Source organism: Myodes glareolus, chromosome 23 (genome assembly GCF_982192425.1).
Source record: "Myodes glareolus chromosome 23, mMyoGla1.1, whole genome shotgun sequence".
NCBI classification, from domain to species: domain Eukaryota; kingdom Metazoa; phylum Chordata; class Mammalia; order Rodentia; family Cricetidae; genus Myodes; species Myodes glareolus.
Window position 1 is genome coordinate 12,627,424 of NC_142048.1, and position 21,964 is coordinate 12,649,387.

Below are 21,964 nucleotides of genomic sequence, written 5' to 3' on the forward strand. Positions count from 1 at the left end.
GAGCGTGCCCCTGAGTGTGCTTTGTGTTGAGTGTTTAAGTGCTTTTTCACAAGCAGGAATGGCTGTATGTCTCCCCACTCTCAGGATAATGTGTTTTAAGTAGCAGCAACCTTGCTTTAATGTCTTCAGGAGCCTTCTGTGTGGCTTCCCCTCCCTGAAACTCTAACAGAACAGAAAAGGGCTGGAAAAAGCAGCATACCCCTGCATCTTTCAAATAAGATTAAGTAGGAGGAACGCACTTAAAGATAGTAAAGACCTTTGGGATTTGCCAGAATCCACCCCTGAGTGTGTTTTTATCCTTTTTAAAAATTAAAAGATTTTAAAACAAGTTTCCTACAGCTTAAACACTCTATGAAATTGATGCAAACCTCATGCAAATCTTTTTAGAGCTTTGTTATAACACTTTCCTTATAATTGAGGAATTATAATAACTCCAATGGAGAGACTCCATCATTTCTTGCCTTGTCCCCTCCTGTAGATTGTCATCTAAAGACATGGCTCAGTTATATTTCCTCTATCCATGTTAGTATATTAACTGGTGATATCATTGTTTGTGCCTTGTTTTAGTGACTTATTGTTGACGCTTCATGGATTCAGTTTCTACATTATATATGGAAAACAAGTTCTCCAGCAGATATCCTGGCCCTGTGGCATTTACTGCGTTCCAGTCCCCATTTGTGTTTTTCTGTAGATATAGAAAACTGGACTACGTCACAAGCAGTCAGTTATTCTCTGCATTTTGACCACCTGCATCTTTCTGTAACTGTCTCTGTCTGCGGCACAAAGAAGCTTCACTGATGAGAAGTGAGAAATATATTTAACTGTGTACATAAGGATGGATGTTTAGAATGCATTGAGAGGCTATACTGGTTTAGAACAGTGGCAATAGTAGGGTCTCCTCTAGGTTCCATAGCTTGGTTTACAGTACCTAAAACATTCTTAAGTTCAATTAGACAGCTGTTGGTTGTCCACAATTTATGTGTTATTATTGCACCTTAGGAAAACCTTGCCAATCTGGACATTGTTGTGCTACATCAGTGTAACAGGTAGATAGAACTAGTCATTGTTTTTCTCCATTTATAAGGTTCATAACACCTCTGGAAATTATTAAATTTAATCCTCAGGGAGGGGCTCCCACATTAGATCTAGATTGACTCTTTCAAGTACTTTTCTGAAGTGTATTTTGTCTTTAGCAATACGGAAATAACTTAAAATTCTATGAGGCAATCAAGGGTAATAAGAAGTCTATATGGGATTTTCTTGACCCCCTGACTAAAAACTTAAAGGGTTTCTCCAGCTTGATACTGGAAAATTTAGTAAAACTTGTATGACTCTTGGGAGAAGGATGATGTAACCATATTATTGCATTATATTGTAACATGATCTAGGAACATTATTGTAACCTCAAGTTACATATATAGAGCATGAAGTTTCATTTCAGAAAATATTCCCCAATATTTTCAAACAGTCTTTCTGTTATTTATCCACACTCCAACTTTTCTCTTTCTGTGTTATTCCACCCATTCTCAAGTTAACACGCCTTCACTTTCTTTATTTTCCCCAGCATAGATGCTTTGTCTTTTATTCCCCCTTCCTCTATATGAATCCATTTTTACTTTTATGGTTTCTTTCATTACTCCAAGTTTTATGCTCACATTTAAATATTCTGAAATAGGATCCACAAATAAAAGAGAACATGTTTATTTTTCATTCTGTGTCACCTCACTCATTATATAATTTTATTGTGTCAATTTTTACTTTCATAATGTACTTCACCCCTTTAGATTAAAAGACTTATTGCTATTATGTAGTTAAGTAGGAATCAAATGTTTAGTGAATGCACTTCACCAAGGTCAGATAAGCAAACATAACTGGAGAACAATCCAGGATCTTTTTTGATAAATTTACCACACCATGTTACTTTAGAAAACTTACTTCTAATTTATTCAATAACAATTAGTTTCAATAAAACAGTAAAATTACTGCTCTTTTGATTTGTTATAAAATGAAAAGTATATGATTTATGTGCTACTTTCATTCATGCCAAAAAAATCATTTAAATATATTGTGACTAAAATCTAATTTTAGGTAAATGGATAAGTGGGTGGATGGACAGATGGGTGGATGGACGGATGGATGGATGGATGGATGGATGATGGATGGATGGGTGGCTAGGTGGATGGATGGGTGGATGGATGGATGGATGGATGGATGAATGGGCAGACAGACAGATAGACAGGCAGACAGATAAATATTAATAAAATAAAATCTCTCTAATTTTCCCACTGACCAATAAGAAACAATGTAGCTCACCCTGAAAATCATTTAAGGTTCATGCTTGAACTGCTTTATCTAGTTTCCAAGAAAAGAACATTTAACTGCTGTTTCTGACAATTTCTTCAGTGTAGAACATACTGTCCAATAATTGGTTTCGGTTGGGTGATCAGTTCTAATGACCAAAGACATTGCACTGTAAATGTCCTTGTGACAACAAGCATGCACATTCAACATAGTACCTATAACCTAAATTTATTGACATTGTAAGTTTCATATTCCTTATTTAGACTATTATTTCCATTCAAGTTATTTCTACAATAAAAGTCAACTTTTCCTTCCATGAAGCAATATTTTTACTTTGTGTTAATATTTACATATTATTATATGCAATGTTTCTCTTACTTGTATTGGGTCCTCTTTATTCTTAAGGTCTGAAAGTCGACTTTCCTTGCACACGTAGTTTTTTATTTTAGTATAGAATACAGTAAGAGTAATATTATTTCAAACTTATTAGCTACAAAAGTAATTTGACATAATAAATTAACAGATTCCATGGTTTTCTACCATTGAATTCATACTCTGTAAAGAATTTACTGTGTTCCTTCCACATCCTGTTTCTATGGATGGGCACTGGGATTGGGGTCAGGCATGTGACTGCATTCTAGGAGCAACCTTCCTCACAAGAAAACTGAATGTCTCAGCCTTTGAGAGTTCTCATGCTCTCTCTGAACAATACACCTCCTTCTTTATGGTTGAATAAGTACTTTTTCTAGAGCAGCTTATAATGTTATTTTGTATTATTACTTAGTTTACGTGAGTTTGAGAAATTTTTGCTATCTTTGCTTATCACCAAACATACATAAAAAAGTATTGAGGCAAAGAGAACACTTTATATTGGTAAATTCTGTTCTCAAATACATTAAAATTCTACTTTACATAACATAAAATGTACATCCACTGTTGAAGTTGGCTTGCTTTCTTCCAAAAATTGAAATTCTATATTTTCTTTCTCCTGCCTAACACACAGATTTTGAAAATGAAGCACTGTAGATACTGCATGCCCATTTTAAAAACTTAAATCTTTCAAAAAAATAAAATTTTTATCTTCACTTGTTCCTCAATTTTTACAGCTTTCTAGATGAATTTGAATCTTGCATAACCTGTCCAATGTCATCTTTGCTATGCGTGACTCGCCTTTATGAGCAACATATTTCAGTGCTCTGACGGAACTCATAGTGACATTTTAATGTCATTTTCCTCATGGGCACATGCCTTTTCATTTATATCCAATGTAGCACTTATGGATTTCTTCTCCCTTAGGCTTTCTTTTTCTTGCCTCATATATCTCCAAGCATGAATTATGCCATGTGCATCTACTTTTGAGTAGATCCCAGTGTAGCCTACGCTAACCCAACTTACAGTTACAAAAGAGTGGATTTTAATTTTGGTTCCCTGGAAGGTAAGACATTGATAATAAGTTAGTGTGCATGGGCCAGACAAAACCAGAAAAACAGGTTTTGCCACTGAATCAGTAAGCCAATGTAGACTGCAGTTCTTCTCGGTCAGCCAGAAGATGCATCGTCACCTTTATACTGATATAGAAGAATTTCTTTTTAATAACTTTCTTTTAACAGTTTACTAGAAAATGGCATAATAGATTCTGTTATTATTCATGTGTATACATATATATATCTGACAAATTAGTATTGATTCACTGATAGAAACCCTTGTTTCTGTCTTCACTAGTCACCTTTTTAATGTACTGTTATATAGCAGGATAAACTACTAAATAATCATTACTGTTTGTTGGTGTAAAGGTAGACCATCTGTTTTGATGACAATTAACTGTGTATTTTAAGAATATTTCCAATATATATTCTTCCTACAATCTTTATAAGCGTTATTAAATGCTGTGCATTTCACAATAATCAGCGACCAAAGGCCAATAACACCATACTGAAGTATGTAAGAAATCAAACCATATTACAGTGACAAACTAAGTGGGAAACTCTAAAAAAACATTCTCCTTTGGAATCTCTATGCTCTCCACACCATGGGGAAACGAGTTGGTCATAGGCCTTCCTATGTTTTATGAATCTTACACAAGCAATAGTTTTCATTCGATTTTCTATTCCATCAGAAAAAATATAATCTACAAAGTATATTAAAAAAAATTGACACTGAATTTGCAGTTCCTTGCTATGCTAGTTTTTGTGGTTTTGTTTTGTTTTTTTCTTAATGGGGGAGATGAACTATTCTTCAAAGGTAAAGAAGAATACATATTTCAATGGCAATTGAGCTTGTCTCATGTAGTTGTACCATTCAAGCTAACACCAAAATGGTCCTTTGTGGGGTTTTTTTGTTTGTTTTTTTTTTAACGTAAGGAGAAAATAATGGCAAACAAAGATTTCAGTGAACTTCCATCAATCTACTGAATGGACAGGTGCTTAGCAATGAATATGGTAAGCAACTAAAGTTGCCTCATTAGTCTGGTTTTATGGTACTTTTTTATGACCCACATATCACAAAATTATACTCACATTAAAAAGTAACCATCTGGTATGCATCATTTTATGAAATTGGCCAATAAATCCACATAGTGCACTATGGTAAAATATATTGATCCATAAACTACAACACTGAACAGCAAATTGACTGTAAACTAAAACTCCAAGCATCTCTTCAGGATTACATCTTCTATTTCTAGGCTTGCTCCCAGGCAGCAGTCTGTTGCTGTTTCTCCAACTACTGCAGCAAAATGACTAGTACACATAACTCCTACATGACACTGCAGTGTAGTATGAGGGAGCGGGTCCTTTGTTTCATCCTACCTGGCTCCTGGCAGATTGGCTAGCTTATGCCCCAAATAATCAAATGAACATCTGTATTAATTAAATTGCTGCCTGGCCCATTATTGCTAGCCTCTTATTTGCTCTCACATCTTGCTTTAACCTATATCTGTTAATCTGTGTGTTACCACAAATTCGTGGCTTACCATGAAAGATCCTAACCAATGTCAGTCCCAGGTCAGAGAATCATAGCATCTGCCACACTTCGCTTCTTCCAAGCATTCTGTTTTGTCTACTCTGCCCACCTAAGGGCTGCCCTATCAAAAGGTCAAGACAGCTTCTCTATTCAACCAATACAATCAATACAAATACAGAAGAGCATCCTACACCATTTCCCCTTTTTCTGTTTAAACAAAAAAGAAAGACTTTCATTTTAACATAGTAAAATTACATATAACAGAATAGGTATCAAGCAAGAACTACAGTTACAATATTTATATCTACTTTATCTTTTTTCATAACTAAAGAAAACTATAATTATAACTATCCACTCTTCAACTCCATCAAAGACATCAGACGAATATAATATTATAGGTATAAGCTAGTCAGGCAGGATGGAACAAAGGGCCTGCACTCCATACAACAGATTGGCACCCAACGTTGTTGACTAACTCCTCGTAACACCTGGAAGTGCTTAAAAGCGAATTCTAGACACAAATATAAAGTTTAATACAGGTGACAGCATGCCGTAGCTTTTTTTAAGAGAAAATTTCCTGACTTAGTAGACATACCAAAAAACAAACAAACAAACAACAACAACAAAAAAAAACACGTGGTTTTAAAATGTGACTTCCTGGGCCCTGCTGCTGGTGAAAACTCTGGCTATGGAGCATTTGTGGGCCTGGGTGTTTGTGCGTCTGCTCGGTATTGGGAGGAAAGTAGCTGAGACCAAGCCCAAGACTCAGTTCTTCCTGCCTGAGCAGATGGCGGAATCAGGGCATGGCAGATTCCTGCCACCATACAGAGACTCAGAAAGAAAGAGTTTATGTGCTACATGCTCAGTCTCAGAGTTAAAGTGCTGAGTGTGACTCCTACCTGGTGGCCCCAGAGCTAGCAGAAATGGTCCGATCACCATTTTAAAATTGGAGAGAGGTGGTGCCAACATTCAGAACAGCTCCACCATGCTTGTAGTGCAGTGTGCATGGCTCAGTGGCACAAGCAGCTCTGCCATGTTGGACTGGATGGGACAAGCAGGCAGTCCCTGTATTTGACCTGGGATTGTCACAGTTTAGAGTCTTAAGATCTTAGCATTTTAAAAGCCCTTCAAGACAGTAGAGAATTAAAAACAATGCAATAAGACAGATTCAGACATAAAAGACATCTAAATGGATCACAGTGTTAGACAGACATATGTAGGCTTGGGAGAGAGAAGAAAAAGAGTATAGAGAGTCATAACATAAAGTTAATGCCTTAAATAAAGGTAAAGTCTTTAAAGAGACAGAGTTCAGATAGTTATAGATTAAAAGAAATAAAGAAAAATAAGCCATGTAAAAATGGAAAATTCACAAAGAGCCTAGATTCTGTATATTATTGTGTTTTCTTTGAATTTTATTGACTGTGAAGGAGCTAAGTTCAGAGAGACATCTCATTTTATGGGCTGCCAAGCTATACCAGCATCTATATTATAAAGGTATCTTGACTTCAGAATTTGGGTCTAAGGGTATGATGCTTTGGAAAAGAGGTTCTTTTGTTTTCACAGGATGAGACTCTGTGGATTGCTTCTAGACCAATATGGTATGATAGACCATGCCCTCCTGAAAGGTTGCTGTGCACACCCTCAAAAAATTCCTTTGCTCAACTGCTGACTGAGAGGAACCTAGCAAACAAAATATACCATGAAAGACCTGATTAACAGCACCCCCATACAGCAGGAAGAAGTTTGCAGAGAAATAGCTACATCCATATTCCCAAATATTGTTTATAACTGTTCTTTTATACTTAAAGAGGCATATGATATAGAAATGAATAGTTTGCATTGGTATAAATCTTGATTTATTAATATAAATTTAAGGTCAATTTTGTTATATGTATATGCATTTCTGATCTTGATTAAGGTATTATGATTGTATAGTTCATTTAAAAATGTAATGTATAATTAGGAAATATAGGTTGTTGATGGATAATCATTGATAATAGTCAAGTTTGTAGCCATGTTAGTTAGATTTTCTAGATATATTGAGACACATTTCAGTTAGATAGGCATTCTTCATCTCTTTCAAAGACTACAGAATATGGCATTTAATGTTGTAATAACCTAGGGCTTATCATGACAGTGAGACACATCAGCTCTTGACAGCACCAAAATCTACTTCAAGAGGAAGATGGACATTGAAGAGGCTCCTTATGGAGCTGGTTAGCCATTTGGACAAGAAGCTGCTCTTACTTGGACTGTTGCATAAACTGGACACAAAGAACCCACAGAGAGAGGACTATTAAACTTGTCTGAAGGTGATATAATCCTTCGGGGGTTCCTAATTCATGAAAGAGTCTGTGAGACATACAATACAAAAGATAGCGACAGAACTGTCTTTCAAATTTCCTTCTTCATGGAAATATCTGCTGAATACTATGGGTCTGTAGGCTGAAGACAGATGCCCCCATAGTACAGAAAAACTTTGAGTGATTGTACAGGCAGCAAGATGTCTCTGCCATTTCTAGAGTTTTGGAAGTTGCTTACTTCCAGTTTACATAGGTAATATTATATCCTTCTGAAATCTTTGATGAAGTTGAAGACTGTATAGTTATAATTATACTTTTCCTTAGCTGTGATAAAAGATAAAGTAGATATAAATACGGTAACTGTAGTTCTTGTTTGATACCTGTTTTGTTATATGTAATTTTACTGTGTTAAAATGAAAAGCCTTTGTTTAAACAAAAAAAGGGGAAATGGTGTAGGATGCCCTTCTGTATTTGTGTTGATTTCATTGGTAGAATAGAGAAGCTGTCTTGACCTTTTGATAAGGCAGCCCTTAGGTGGGAGGAGTAGACAGAACAGAATGCTGGGAAGAAGCAAAGTGTGGCAGACGCTATGATTCTCTAGACTGGGACTGACACTGGTTAGGATATTTCACTATAAGCCATGACCCCATGGTGATACACAGATTACTAGATATGGGTTAAAGCAAGGTGTGAGAGTTAGCCAATAAGAGGCTGGAGATAATGGGCCAGGCTACAACTTAATTAATACAATTTCCATGTGGTTATTTCAGGGGTTAAGCTAGCTGGGTGGCGGGATGCAGCCCACTCCTCATTACTATACTACAGAACTCAGGGTTAGAATACCATCTTGTGGGGGAAGCCACAAATTCTTATGTGTTGAATGCCCTCCAGTGTGTCGAGTACTTCAATGGGCTTTTTCTCTTCTTTGGTTAGAGAAAAGAAATATGTAGTGTCTGCTTTGTCCTGCAAAGAAAACACCACACTAGACTCTTCCCAATGCAGCTTAATCAGGAACCTTGAATAATCTTCTGACCCCGGGGAAAGGCAGCCCATAGCTAAAATAGCCTCTGGGTAGCCAACCCAAGCATGCTACGTGGGAAATGCAGATAGGTTCAGAAACGTGGAAGCAAGCCACATCCTTAGCCTTAGCCATGTATGGAGTTATTTACAACTTAGAGCACTTACCATTCAGGGGGTGGAAGGCAGAAGCCAGCGCCATCTTTAAGGTGCAGCACAAAGCAGCTCACTACAGAAATATATACATTTCATCACTGCCTCATAATCTTAAGGGAGTAATTAGTGGTTAAAAAACCAGAATCCTTTAGAATAGCATAGTATTCTCTAGATCTTAAATAGAACAATCAGTGGTGAACTGGAAAGACAAGGAGGGATTACTAATCCTGTCTCTCAGTCCAACATACTTAAAAATATATGAAATTTTGATGATTAAACAATATTAGCAATTAAAAAATAGAAACTTCTTTCAACAACATAAAAATATTGAATTGTATTATCATAATGGTGAGCTCGGGAGCTAGGTATATATGTAGAAAAGCCATAATTCCATGTGCCAATATATCTAACTAGTACTGCCTTGTTCTTCTCTAACTATAAAAGTAAAAGTTATTTTTTGTAAAACTTTAAGTCTTTGTACTAAGGTAGACAAAGATTTTCTGGAAGCATTTTGTAACTATAAAAATAGTTGAGTTTACGCCTGTCATGCTGCTTGTGTTTGAATTACACTATTACCTAGGGATTTTCTATCCAGATATAATTAATTTTTTTTTAAAATTAAGTTTATTCATTTATTTTACAGCCTGACCACAGTTTTCCCACTCTCTTCTCTTCCCATTCCCTCTTCCAACCTCCTCTCTGACCTGCCAATCCACTCCTCCTCTGTTTTTGTTCAGAAAGGAGCAGGCTTTCCATGGCTGTTAACAAAGTATGACCTATCACATTGAGGTAACACTAAGCTCTTTCCTTTGTATTAAGGTTGTGGAAGGGAACCCAGTATGATGAATAGGTTCCCAAATGGCACCCAAAGCTTTAGGGGCACGTTCTGCTCTCATCACCAGGTGTACAAAAAGTAGATGAAGCTTTACAACTCTCACACATATGTAGAGGGCCTACATGCAAGCTCCCTAACTGTTGGTCCATAGTCTTGTGAGCCCTTATGAGCCCTGGTCAGTTATTTCTGTAGGTTCTTTTTATGATGACTCCCCCCCCACCACACCTCAGGCAATCTTTCTTCGACAGGATTTCTGGATCTCAGTCCAGGGGTTGTCTGTGGATATCTGCATCTGTTTCCACCCATCACTAAATGAATGCTCTTTAATGGCAATTGGACCTAAAGATTTTCAATTAGTTCTATTTCATCTATTCATTTGTTGTTGCTGTTGAACTGACGCTACTGTTTTCTTTAAATGGTTAACAAGTTTTCACTCTCATCTTCATTTCTATTCTTTATTTGTACAGACATATTTTGTTTTTAATTCTTGCCTATCTTGTATTTTTGTTGTGTCATAATTACTGAATGACCACCACAGAGTTTGCTCCTCCTGTTTCCTTTTCTTATGCTCAACGCCAAACAGTTCTTCCTACCATTGTACAGCTTCAAATGTTTCTACTTACTATTAAGCCAAAATGGCACTATTCAAAGTTATGTGTCTACTTTGCAGACTGTGGAAAAAAGCCCAGTGTTTTCTACAATATTTTATGTTCAACTTGGCACAGTGCATGACAATAGTAAGATATTAATTGTGTGAAGGAAAACAGGATAGATGTTACCAGTGTGTATCTTCTGAAACTCATAATTAATGTATTGTAGAATAGTTGTTGAGTCCAAAAGAAGGTGGTGTTTTCTTCAGTTCTCTACATCCATAGTTCTTCTGAGGCACATCTGTGGTAATTTCCTTTTTACTATTGCTATTGATAATGCTAACATTTGAATTTGATATTCCCATACCACTTGTCTTTTTTAAATTCCATGACTCCTACTTTTTGTGACTTTGTGGTGAAAATGGGCAAGACTGAAATAAACTTAAAAGCTTCAGAGACTTCAGTTCAGCTTTAAGATAGCAAATTTGTTGGCTTTTTATGGTAATAAAAATGCTAGGGCTTTTATATACTAAAAAGCTTAACTGCCAAAGTTGGGTCCAAATGTGAAATTCACTGATTCAATTTCCATGGTACCATATTGGTAACTGAATGAGTGTCTGTTGCATCCTTAACTATGACTCCAAGTAATGATGTTTCCTCAGAAAACTGTAATTTTCACATATATTAAAGAAATTTTGGTTTATAATTTTTTGTTTATGGTTTTGTACCATTTGGTAGAATGTTTTTTTCATTTAACATGAACCATAATTAGAATGAATCTTGCATTGATTAGTTCTACTTACATTTAATCTCTGTGTCAACCTACAAGAGTAACTGCAGCAGCTCCCATTTTAATCCAGTTTCTTTGCTTGGCACACCATCAAATTAACAGAAAAAATGTCATGACTTCTCACATTCTAGTTTTCTCATAATCTGTTTCTTCCAGAAGCTTAGGAAGCATCCATTTAGTTCTGTTGAGAGGATATAAATGCAAGAGATTATTTAAATATAAATTTATTTCTGGCATATGTTAAAATAGAAAAATGTAATGTATGAATCTGTTTATAGCATATTTATTAATACATATAATTTTTCCAGTATACTGTTTTCAATTCACCTAGTAATAACAGTTTGCATAACTCAAATGCATTCTTTTTTTCTTCATTCTTTTTATTTTGGAACTTTTGTTGCATTTTATGGATGGATATTTAATAATTCTTAATTCAGCATCATTATGTTAATTATTTTTCTGTAACAATGAAATAATTTAGAAATCTTCATTAAAAGTTTGCTATTCAAGACCTGAAGCATGGTTCAAAGGACACGAGTATATACTGATGCAGTCACAGAGGATTTTAGTTCCCTGAATGAATGTCATAGCTCATAACCACCTATAAATACTATTCCAAGTCATCCAGTGGCTCTGGATTCTGAGAGCATTTGCACTCATGTGAACACACACACACACACACACACACACACACACACACACACGGAGAAAGAGAGAGAGCATACACATACTATACTTTCTTCACTCATCCATCAAAGGATGGGCACTTATGTTAATTACATAACTTGACTTTCATGGATAGTAAAACAATCACACAAGTATAGATACCTCCAGTATATTGATTTTAATTTTTTGGAATATACCCAACAGTGGAGCCATTCATTAGATTAAATGGAAGGCAGTTCTAATGCTCAGTGATCATAATAATTTACATTCCTACCAACAGTGTGCTAAAACTATTCCAATTTTTCGGGTAATATTTTGACTTTTTCCCAAAATATTTAATAGATCAAAAAGACACTATTTTCACATATAATAAACTATGTAACTTTAAAAATAAGCAGACTGCTGGGAGGAGGAAAGTGGCGTCAGAGAGAAGCCATGGAGCCACCAGAGACAGACACTGGGAAATTTAGCTGGTAAGCTGCAGTCACGTGACGATTCACAGACTAATGGTGATGAGTCAAATTAATATGTAATAGCTAATAAGAAGCTAGAGTTAAGGGGCCAAGCAGTGTTTTAATTAATACAGTTTCTGTGTGATTATTGTGAGTCTAAACTAGCCAGATGCCTGGTAATCAGCAGGCGGCTCCCACTGCAACACTGTGTATCTCTATGTGGTTGTGGCTTACTGGCTAAAGATCTGTCGGGCTACAGGGAGGCTACATGACTTCTCTCTGACTCTGCCTCATTTCTCCCAGAATTCAGTGTAGTTTTCTCTGGCTAGCTCTATTCCCCTATAGCTCTTCTATAGGCCAAAACCAGTTCCTTTATTAAACAATGGTATTCATAGCATACAGAAGGGGAATCCCACATCAAAATTCAACCAGCAGGACACAAAAGAAAGGACTATCAAACAGAGCACCCTGCTTCAGAACACCCTGCTTCACAGAAAAGTCTGCCAATTATCCTAGGGCTGTAGGTAAAAAGTGGATGCCTCTATGTTGCAGAGGAACTTTGGATGACTGCCCAGATAGCCTTCTGTTTCTGTCATTTCCTACATTTTTTGGAACTCACTTGTTTGCACTTCTTGGTTACTCAGTAAATATTATTTCATTTTCAAGTCCCTGATGGAGTTGAAGACTTTATAGTTATTGTTTTTCTTTTTATCAGATTCAGAAAAGAAATTCATTAAAGAAACGTAAAGTGTATAAGGTTAAGAGACATAAAAAGATAGTTTTGGTTATGCAAGTTAGAATAGAAAGTGAATTAGGTACAACTTCTGGACCTATCAAGATAGGAAATATAGTAGTATTTGCTCTGAATTTGTCAATTGTTAATGAACTAAACATTGTTAATATATTTATTGCCTATATATTGTAAATAGTTGTACTTATTGTATATAGTTTTTCATATATTAGTTATAACCTTTTTTAATTTTTAGACAAAAGGAGGAAATTTGGTGATATCTTATTTGTACAGATAAAGTTTTCTTGAAGATCAGAGAGTGGAGCTAACCACTAGCTAACCATAGAGGTTTAGAGGTCTGTACAGACAGAGAGGAAGTAATATGGGTGGGTTAAGAAAGGAAATAGTAAAAAAAAAGAAGAAATGAGTACTCAGTCTCTTTTCAACTGGGAAGTTTAGTGAGTAATATGGCTGTAGTTTTGCTTCTTCGTCTCTCTGGTCTTTCAGCATTATCCCCAATATCTGACTAGGGGCTTTTATTATTAAGACCTATTAGAACTCTTGCTACATGGGCCAGCATCTTAATGCCTCCACTGAAAGTCTCACCAGTTAAAGGAGACAGTCAGTTCAGGCCATGCATTCACCATTGATGAAATATCTTATAGATTCCTGGGAGTTTTCTTTACAACAGATTTCTACCTGATACCAAAATGCTCACATTTTCTAATCATTTTTTTCAGTACTCTCCCACTCTATCCAGCCTCCAATCTGATCTCTGATGTTCCCTTCTCCATCTACTCCCAGTCCACCAATGAGATCTCTTCTATTTTTCCTTCCCCAGGAATCCATACATCCTCCAATGGACCATCCCTGTTACACAACCTCTCTTAGTCTGAAGATTATAGCATAGTTATCCTTTACTGTATAGCTAATATCTACTTATGACTGAGGCTATACCACATTTGTCTTTATGGGTCTTGTTTGCCTCACTCAAGACAACTTTTTTTCTTGTTGCTATTTGTTTGCCAGAAACTTTATAACGTCGTTGCTTCTTTTGAAAGTGATTTTTTTTAGATCGCATACAAACCACAGATGTTGATGAAAGTTTTTGTCCCTCCCAGTACCGGAGCTGGTCAGTCCCAAAGAAACCTACAGAGGTCTACATTACTACTAAATTGGTTTGCCTAGTAGCACAGCTTTCTTATTGACTAACTCTAACATCTCATATTTACCCATAATTCTTGTCTGTATTAGCCACATGGTTTGGTATTTTTTATCAGTGAGGCATTTTCATCCTGAGTCATCTGTGTCTGGGTCATGACTGCATACTGAGCCTTTCTTCTTTGCAGAATTCTCTGATTCTGGTCACCCTGCCTATATTTTCTGCTTGACTATTGACCAATCAGCATTTTATTAAACCAATATAAGTGACAAATCTTTGCAGGGTACAATTGTCCCATAACTCTCCCCCCCTTTTCAAAACAAGAACTCTAAATCTAATCTCCTTGGTTTAGCTTTTTTCCTGACCATTATCAATAACAACTTGAAATCAACACAATAAACAAGGACAAACATGCATAATCCATTTTTTTTTTAAATTTGAGTGTGGTTTTCTAGACTACTTCCTGCTGGTTAGGGGTGCTAATAATCTTATGGGGACCTAAAGAAAATTTGGGATTTTGGACAAGTCCTGATTGGAATATTCTGTGAGACTTGATCATTTCAGTCAGCAGTTTTAAGGCAAATAGATCCATATCTTTTGCTCTGCACAAAACTCAAGTGCAGCTGAATTTAAGACCTCAGCATAAATCCAGTTACACTGAAGCTGATAAAAAGAAAAGTGGGAGGTTGTCTTGAATGCATTGATACAGGAGTCTACTTCCTGAATATAATACTAGTAGCACAGACACTGATATCAACTATTAGTAATGGGACCTCCTGACAACCAAAAAGCTCTGTAAGGCAAAGAATATTGTCAATAACACAAAACAGAAGCCTATAGAATGGGCAAAGATCTTCACTCACTCCACATCTGATAGAGGACTAATATCCAAAATATATAAAAAAACTCAAGAAACTAAACATCAAAATATCAAATAATCACATTTTAAAAAAGGGATACATATTTAAACTAAGAATTTTCAAAAAAAAAGAAACTCAAATGGCTGAGATATACTTAAAGAAGTATTCAACATCCTTAGCTATGAAAGAAATACAAATCAAAATGACTCTGAAATACTATCTTACACCTGTTGAGTGGCCAAGATCAAAAACACTAATGACAGCCTATGTTAGAGAAGATATAGAGTAATAGGAACATTCTTCCACTGCTGGTGGGAGTGAAAACTTGTACAGCCACTTTGAAAATCAATATAGTGGCTTCTCAGAAAAATGGAAATCAGTCTATCTTGAGACCCAGTGACAGTACTCGTGGGCATATACCCAGTCGATGCTCAATCAAACCCCAAGGACACTTGCTCAGCTATATTCCTAGCAGCATTGTTCATAATAGCTGGAACCAAAAAACAACCTAGATGCTCTTCATCTGAAGAATGGATACAGAAAATGTGGCAAAACTATCAACAGAGTATTACTTATCTATAAAAAAATAACGACACCATGAATTTTTTCAGACAGATGGATAAAAGTAGAAAAAAAATTTTCCTGAGTAAGGTATCACAGACCCAGGAAGAAAAACATGGCATGTACTCACTTACAAGTAAATATTAGAAGCAAAACAAAGGCTATCCAGACTATAATCCTCACTCATCTCCAGCGCAGCTAGGTAACAAGTAGGACCCTAACAGTGATGCATTTATTTCCCTGGTAAGAAGTAAATGGGATGTTCTGAGTAAACTGGAGTAGGGGGACCAGAGGGCAGGGGTGAGAGATGGAAACCTGGGGGATCAGGGTGATCATATTGTGGCCAGGATGGAGAAGGAGGCTGATGGGGAGATATCTTGATAGAGGGAGTCATTATGGGTTAGAGAAAAACCTGTTGCCAGGGTAGGCTTCTGGAAACCCACAAAGATGACTACAGATAAGACTCCTAGCAATAGTGGAGAGGGTGCCTAAACTGACCTTGTCTATAATCAGATGTCACTGCTTTTAACAACTGAGTAGTCTGCCATTGTGTAAACATACTGTATTTTCATTATCCATTCTATAATGGAGAGAAACTTAGGTTTCCATGTTCTAGCTATTATGAATTACGCTGTTAGGAACATAGCTGTGGAAGTGTCTTTGGGTATGACTGAGCATCCTTTGGATATGTATCCAAAAATTATATAGCTGGGTTTTGAGGTAGATGGATTCCCAATGTTCTGAAAAACCACCATATTGATTTCTAAAGTGGCTATATAAGTTTGCACTCCCACCAACAGTGGAGGAGTGTTCCGTTGGCCTAGTATCTTCTCCAAAATAAGTTGTCATTTGTGGTTTTGATCTTAGACTTTTCAACTGGTATAAGATGGAATCTTAGATTCATTTTGATTTATATTTCCCTGATGTCTAACAATGTTGAACATTTAAGTAAATGGTAGTCATTTGAAATTCTTCTGCCCAAAGTTCTGTTTAGGTCAGTACCATCATTTTTATTAGATTTTTGGGATTTTGATGTCTAGTTTTTTGAGTTCTTTATATATTTTGGAGATGAGCCATCTGCCTGATGCATGTTTGGTTAAATTCTCTTCCCATTCTGTACACTGCAGTCCTATTGACAGCATCCTATGCCATATGAAAGTTTTTCTATTTCATGAGGTCCCATTTATTCATTATCAATAATAACTTCTGTATTTCTGGTATTCTATTCAGAAAATTGTCTCCTGTGGCAATGTATTCAAGGCTATTTCCCACTTTTTCTTACATCAAGTTCACTGTAACTGGATTTATGTTGAGGTCTTTAATCCTTGACTTGGGCTTGAGTTTTGTGGCGGATGATAGATAGGAATCTATTTGCATTCTTCCACATGCTGGCATCTAGTTAAACCAGCGCTATTTGTTGAGAAAACTTTCATTTTTCTAATGTATAAGTTTGACTTTTATGTCAAAAGCAGGTGTCCATAGGTGTGTGAAAATATGAATGGGTCACCTAGTCAATTCCATTGATCTATATTTCTACTTTCATGCCAGTATCATACTGTTTTTGTTACTGTAGCTCTGTAGTAGAGATTGAAATCAGGGTTAGTGATACCTCTGGAAAGTTTTTTCTTTACTGTGTAGGATTGTTTTACTCTCCTGAGTTTTTGTTTTGTGCCTTCTTTATGGATCTTTTCCTTCCATTCATTTGTTTCACTCAATTCTGATGTGCTAACTTTTATTTTATCTTATTATGTTTTATTATATTGTCTTGTTTAATTTTCTCTTAGAAGCTATTTGTTTTCTATTGAAAAATTGAAAGGAAACGAATCCAGATAGGAGAGAGTGGCAAGAACCTGGGTAGATTATAGAAGAAAACTATAATTGTGATATATAGTATGTTAGAAAACAAACATATATTTCAACAAAAAAATTAAAAACTATTAAAATAAAAATTATTTCAAATAGTTATAAAATATATGCTTACATTCTAGAAAGGATACAGAGAAAAACTGACAAAATTGACTGAAAAGATTTTGAAAATTTTGACATATTTAAAAAACTATATGTACATCAGTAGCTCTCAGATGTTCAAGGGGAAATGTCAGAAAAATTCTCATTAATAATAGCAAACAAGAATATTGAATTCATTAAGATTAGATGTACTTTAATATGTAAACTTTTAATGAGCAAAACAGTAGAATATTTGAAATACCAAGAAGATATAGGTAAAAACATAAGAAGTAGCCTTTTATTTTGTAAGAAAATTATTTTCCAACATCAAACTACTCTCCTCTTCATGGGAACATATAAGTGCAGCTTAATGCTGAGAAAACGCTCTAGAGGCTTTGACCCAGAGGTGAGTACTAGTGTTTTAATGGATGAACAACCTCTCGGGATTAGAAAGGATTACACTGAAAAGGCAGGTATCTAATGGGTAGGTGAACACTCTCAAGCAAATCCTCTTAAGACTGTGTACCACAGAAGAAGGAAGGTGAGAAATGGGCTTTTGGATATCAAAGATCTTTGGAACATGATATACTTTAAAATTGGTGGTGTGAGAAAACTTTCTTAGCCTTGGGGTGAGGGAGATATCTCATCACTTTATTGAATATTGATTTAAAATCAAATAATAAGACTTAGAATTGACATGACTTAAAAGAAACCACATTTAAGGCCCTTGGTAGATCCCAAGACCACTGAAATAAATAAATAACCCCAAATATCCAATGTAGGGTAGAAATAGAAAAGAAAAAGCTAGACAATCCTAAAACATGATTATAGTACTGTCTCAACATATTGACAGGCTCAAATTTATTCATAATAGTGAGATATAAATTTAACACCATTGGTAAGAGAAATCTTAGCTATCAGTTTACTGAGAATTCAAACCTGGGGCTAAAGATGACTCAAAATGTAAGAATACTCACCTCTAAATCTGATGATCTGAGTTTGATGCCTGGTACCCACATAGTCAAAGAAGAGAACTGAATCAAATAAGTTGTCAATTTTACCTCAATATAATTGCTCAGATATGTTCACATAATACATACACATAAGCACACAAACAAAGAGAAAGGGAGAGAGAGAAGATAGATAGATAGATAGATAGATAGATAGACAGATAGATAGATGATAGATAGATAGATCCAAAATAGTAAAAACACAGATAATATATTCTTTTACCATGGTTATAGTGAAAGTAAAGAAATTTTAGTGAAAACTTTTATATGTCTTGTGATAATATCAATCAGTAAATCTCTTCTGAACTAAAATTTAGTAATTTCTAATAAAAGCATGCATTTATTCATCCTGTTACTCAAACATTTTATTTCTAGAAATTGGTCTTAATAAACTGCTTATGAAAATAGGAGTACAATATTAGCAGAAATGTCTAATTTCTAATTTTTATAAATTATTTATAAATTATGAAAAATATAAAAACATTATTTATAAAATGAAAATAGCCACAGTATTCATATGCAAAAGGAAGAAGCAGGATATATAGTATATCTGCCCAAAGGGGAGATACTTTATTACTGTAAAATTAAATAAAGTCAATTCTATAATCTTTTTTATGTGAAAAGAGCTAACTATAGATGAATATATATGTATGTATATATATTTCTCATGATATCTGTAAGAAATGGATATAACTAAATACACATGTATCTGATACTTTGTACAACAGAAAGTTAAGAAGTGATAGACAAAATGTGTGGCTGCCTCTTGGTAATGTTATGAACTGAATGAGAAGAGTAACAGAATTAGTTTATGATAGCTAGATAACTAATGCTTTGTAGACCATAACTAACTTTTTATATTGTAGCTTATCTTCAAAACACAGTAATATATCATATACATAAAGTTATGTTATTAAGATTAAAGAAACTACAGAAGATAACAAAAAGAGACTTCAAATAAGTGAACTTAATTATAAGTGGATAAAAGTATTAAATATTAGTAATGGAGAAATATTGAACCCAAGGAACTCTAAAGCAACATTTTAACTGCAGACCATAAGTCTAAAGACAGAAGCATAAATATACACACACAAGTAAGAAAATAATTCATTCTAACGTAGACAGGTTTCTGTAAATTGTGTCTGACTTAAAAAAATGGCAAAAGCTTTATGTGTGCTCTTGGTGTAAGCTTATAAATGCTTGCAAATTTTAAGGTCCTAGTTTTTCATGGTCAAAGAGTTTAAAATTAAGAAGATGAATAAGGATCCTGTCAATTTGCAATTCTAGAGTATCAGTGTCAAAAGTATAGATACACATACATAAGTATGTATTTCTCCTAGCTCTATTCATGAAGATGATCTAGAAACCACAATAATGAAGGCACATGTGCCTTATAATTACAAATATACAAATATATATATAATATATATATAATATACAAATATATATATATATATATATATATATATATATAAATATGCTATGGGTCTGAGTCCTGTTTGCTCATTATAAAGAAACAGGAAGATCATATTACTGAAAACAGTACACACTTTGGATACAGGACCAGAGAATCCAAGCAGGACTTAAGTAGGATATTCATTCCTGCTGGCTAGTGATTAACAGGTCGGAAAGTACTATTCAGTTGGCTAGGTTGAGGGAAGACACCAACAATTTTATCCAACATTGAACCCTGAATCTTACAGTGCCAACCTCCCCATCAAATATGCCAGCTGATGCATCATGACATGATTATTTGGAGAATAACCTTCTACTTTCTGATTGAATTTGTGACTCGATCAAATGTCCACAAAAGGAAATATATACCTGATATAATAAAGCTGATCAAAAATATAAGGCCAGGAGGGTCATATGCCCTAAATTGACATTTTGACAAAATTACTGATGTTCATATACAATAGGTGAGCACTATTCTCAGGTTTGGACAGAGAAGCTTACTTTTGTAGTGGTCAGTAGTTGAGACAAAGACTCATACCTGGCAAAGTGTTAGCAATAAATCATTGGTGAGTCCTTAGGGTTAAGATATCTGTATAATCCCTCTAATACCTAGAAAACAATATGGAAAAACAAACAAGATTACAAGATCCAGAAGATAGGGAAAACATGCTATGTAGCATGGTCATATGGAGGCGGCATGATGGTGATTGTTACAAACTCACTGCAGCTACAGCTGCAATCAAATGTGCTGCAAATGAAAAGGAGAGAGACATGTTAGTGGTAAGGGGGATACCTGGGAATAAAAGGAGGGTCAGAAATAATGAGAGAGAAACAGGGAGAGTAAAGGGGAGTGAATAAGAACACAATATATTGTATCAGTGTTTGAAAACTTCACATTTTTTAAAATAATTTTTAAAAAAGATACAATGAAGAAAAATAACCAATTTCAAAGGTGGAAAGAAAAACTTACAATGATATTGGACTACCCAGCAATATGAGAAAAATTGAAAAGTGAAAGAAAATGACCCTAAGGAAAAAGAAGCAGTCATTAAAAGTCTTCGAACCAAAAATCCCCAGACAAGAAAGTTTTAGTGCAGAATTCTACCAGACTTCCAAAGAAGAGATAATACCAATATTCTTCAAATTGTTCCACAAAATAGAAGCAGAAGGAACATTGCCAAATTCATATCATAAGGCCATTGTCACCTTGATGCCTAAATCATCCAAAGACTCAACAAAGAGAATTTCAGAGTAACTTCCCTTATGAACATTAATAAAAAAATACTCAATAAAATACTTGCAAACTTAATTCAGGAACATATCAGAAAGATAATCCACCCTGACCAAGTAGGCTTCATCTCAGAGTTATAGCAATGGTTCAACATATGAAAATCCATCAATGTAAACCACCATATAAACAAACTGGAAGAAAAACATCACGCAATCATATCATAAGACGCTGATAAAGCCTTCAACAAAATCTAACACCCCTTGATGAAAAAAGTCTTTGAGAAAGATCAGGGACACATGGACATACCTAAACATAATAAAAGCAAATATTGCAACAAGTCAACAGTCAACATCAAATTAAATGGAGAGAAACTCAAAGTAATTCCACTAAATTTAGGAACAGGATATAACTGTCTAATATCTCCATATCCATGCCATATAGTATTTGTAGTTATAGCTGAAACAATAAGATAACTGAGGGAGATTACAAGAATACAATTATAAATTAGAAGTCAAATATCTTTATTTTCAGATTTTATATATATATATATATATATATATATATATATATATATATATATATATATATACCACTGCCAATAATTCTACTAAGGAACTCCTACAGCAAATAAACACATTCATCAAAGTGATTGGATACAAGATTAATTAAAAAACAAATCAATACCTCTCCTATATACTAATGACAAATGGGCTGAGAAAGAAATTAGAGAAATAACACCTTTCACAACATGCATAAATAACATGGTTATGGATGCTTCAGGATCTGTAGGATTAACATAGTGAAAATGACCATCCTATCAAGCGATACCTACAGAATTGCTGCAATCCCCATCAAAATTTCAACACAAATCTTTACAGACCATAAAAAACACACTCAACTTCACACGGAAAACCAAAATTCTCAGCATAGCTGAAAC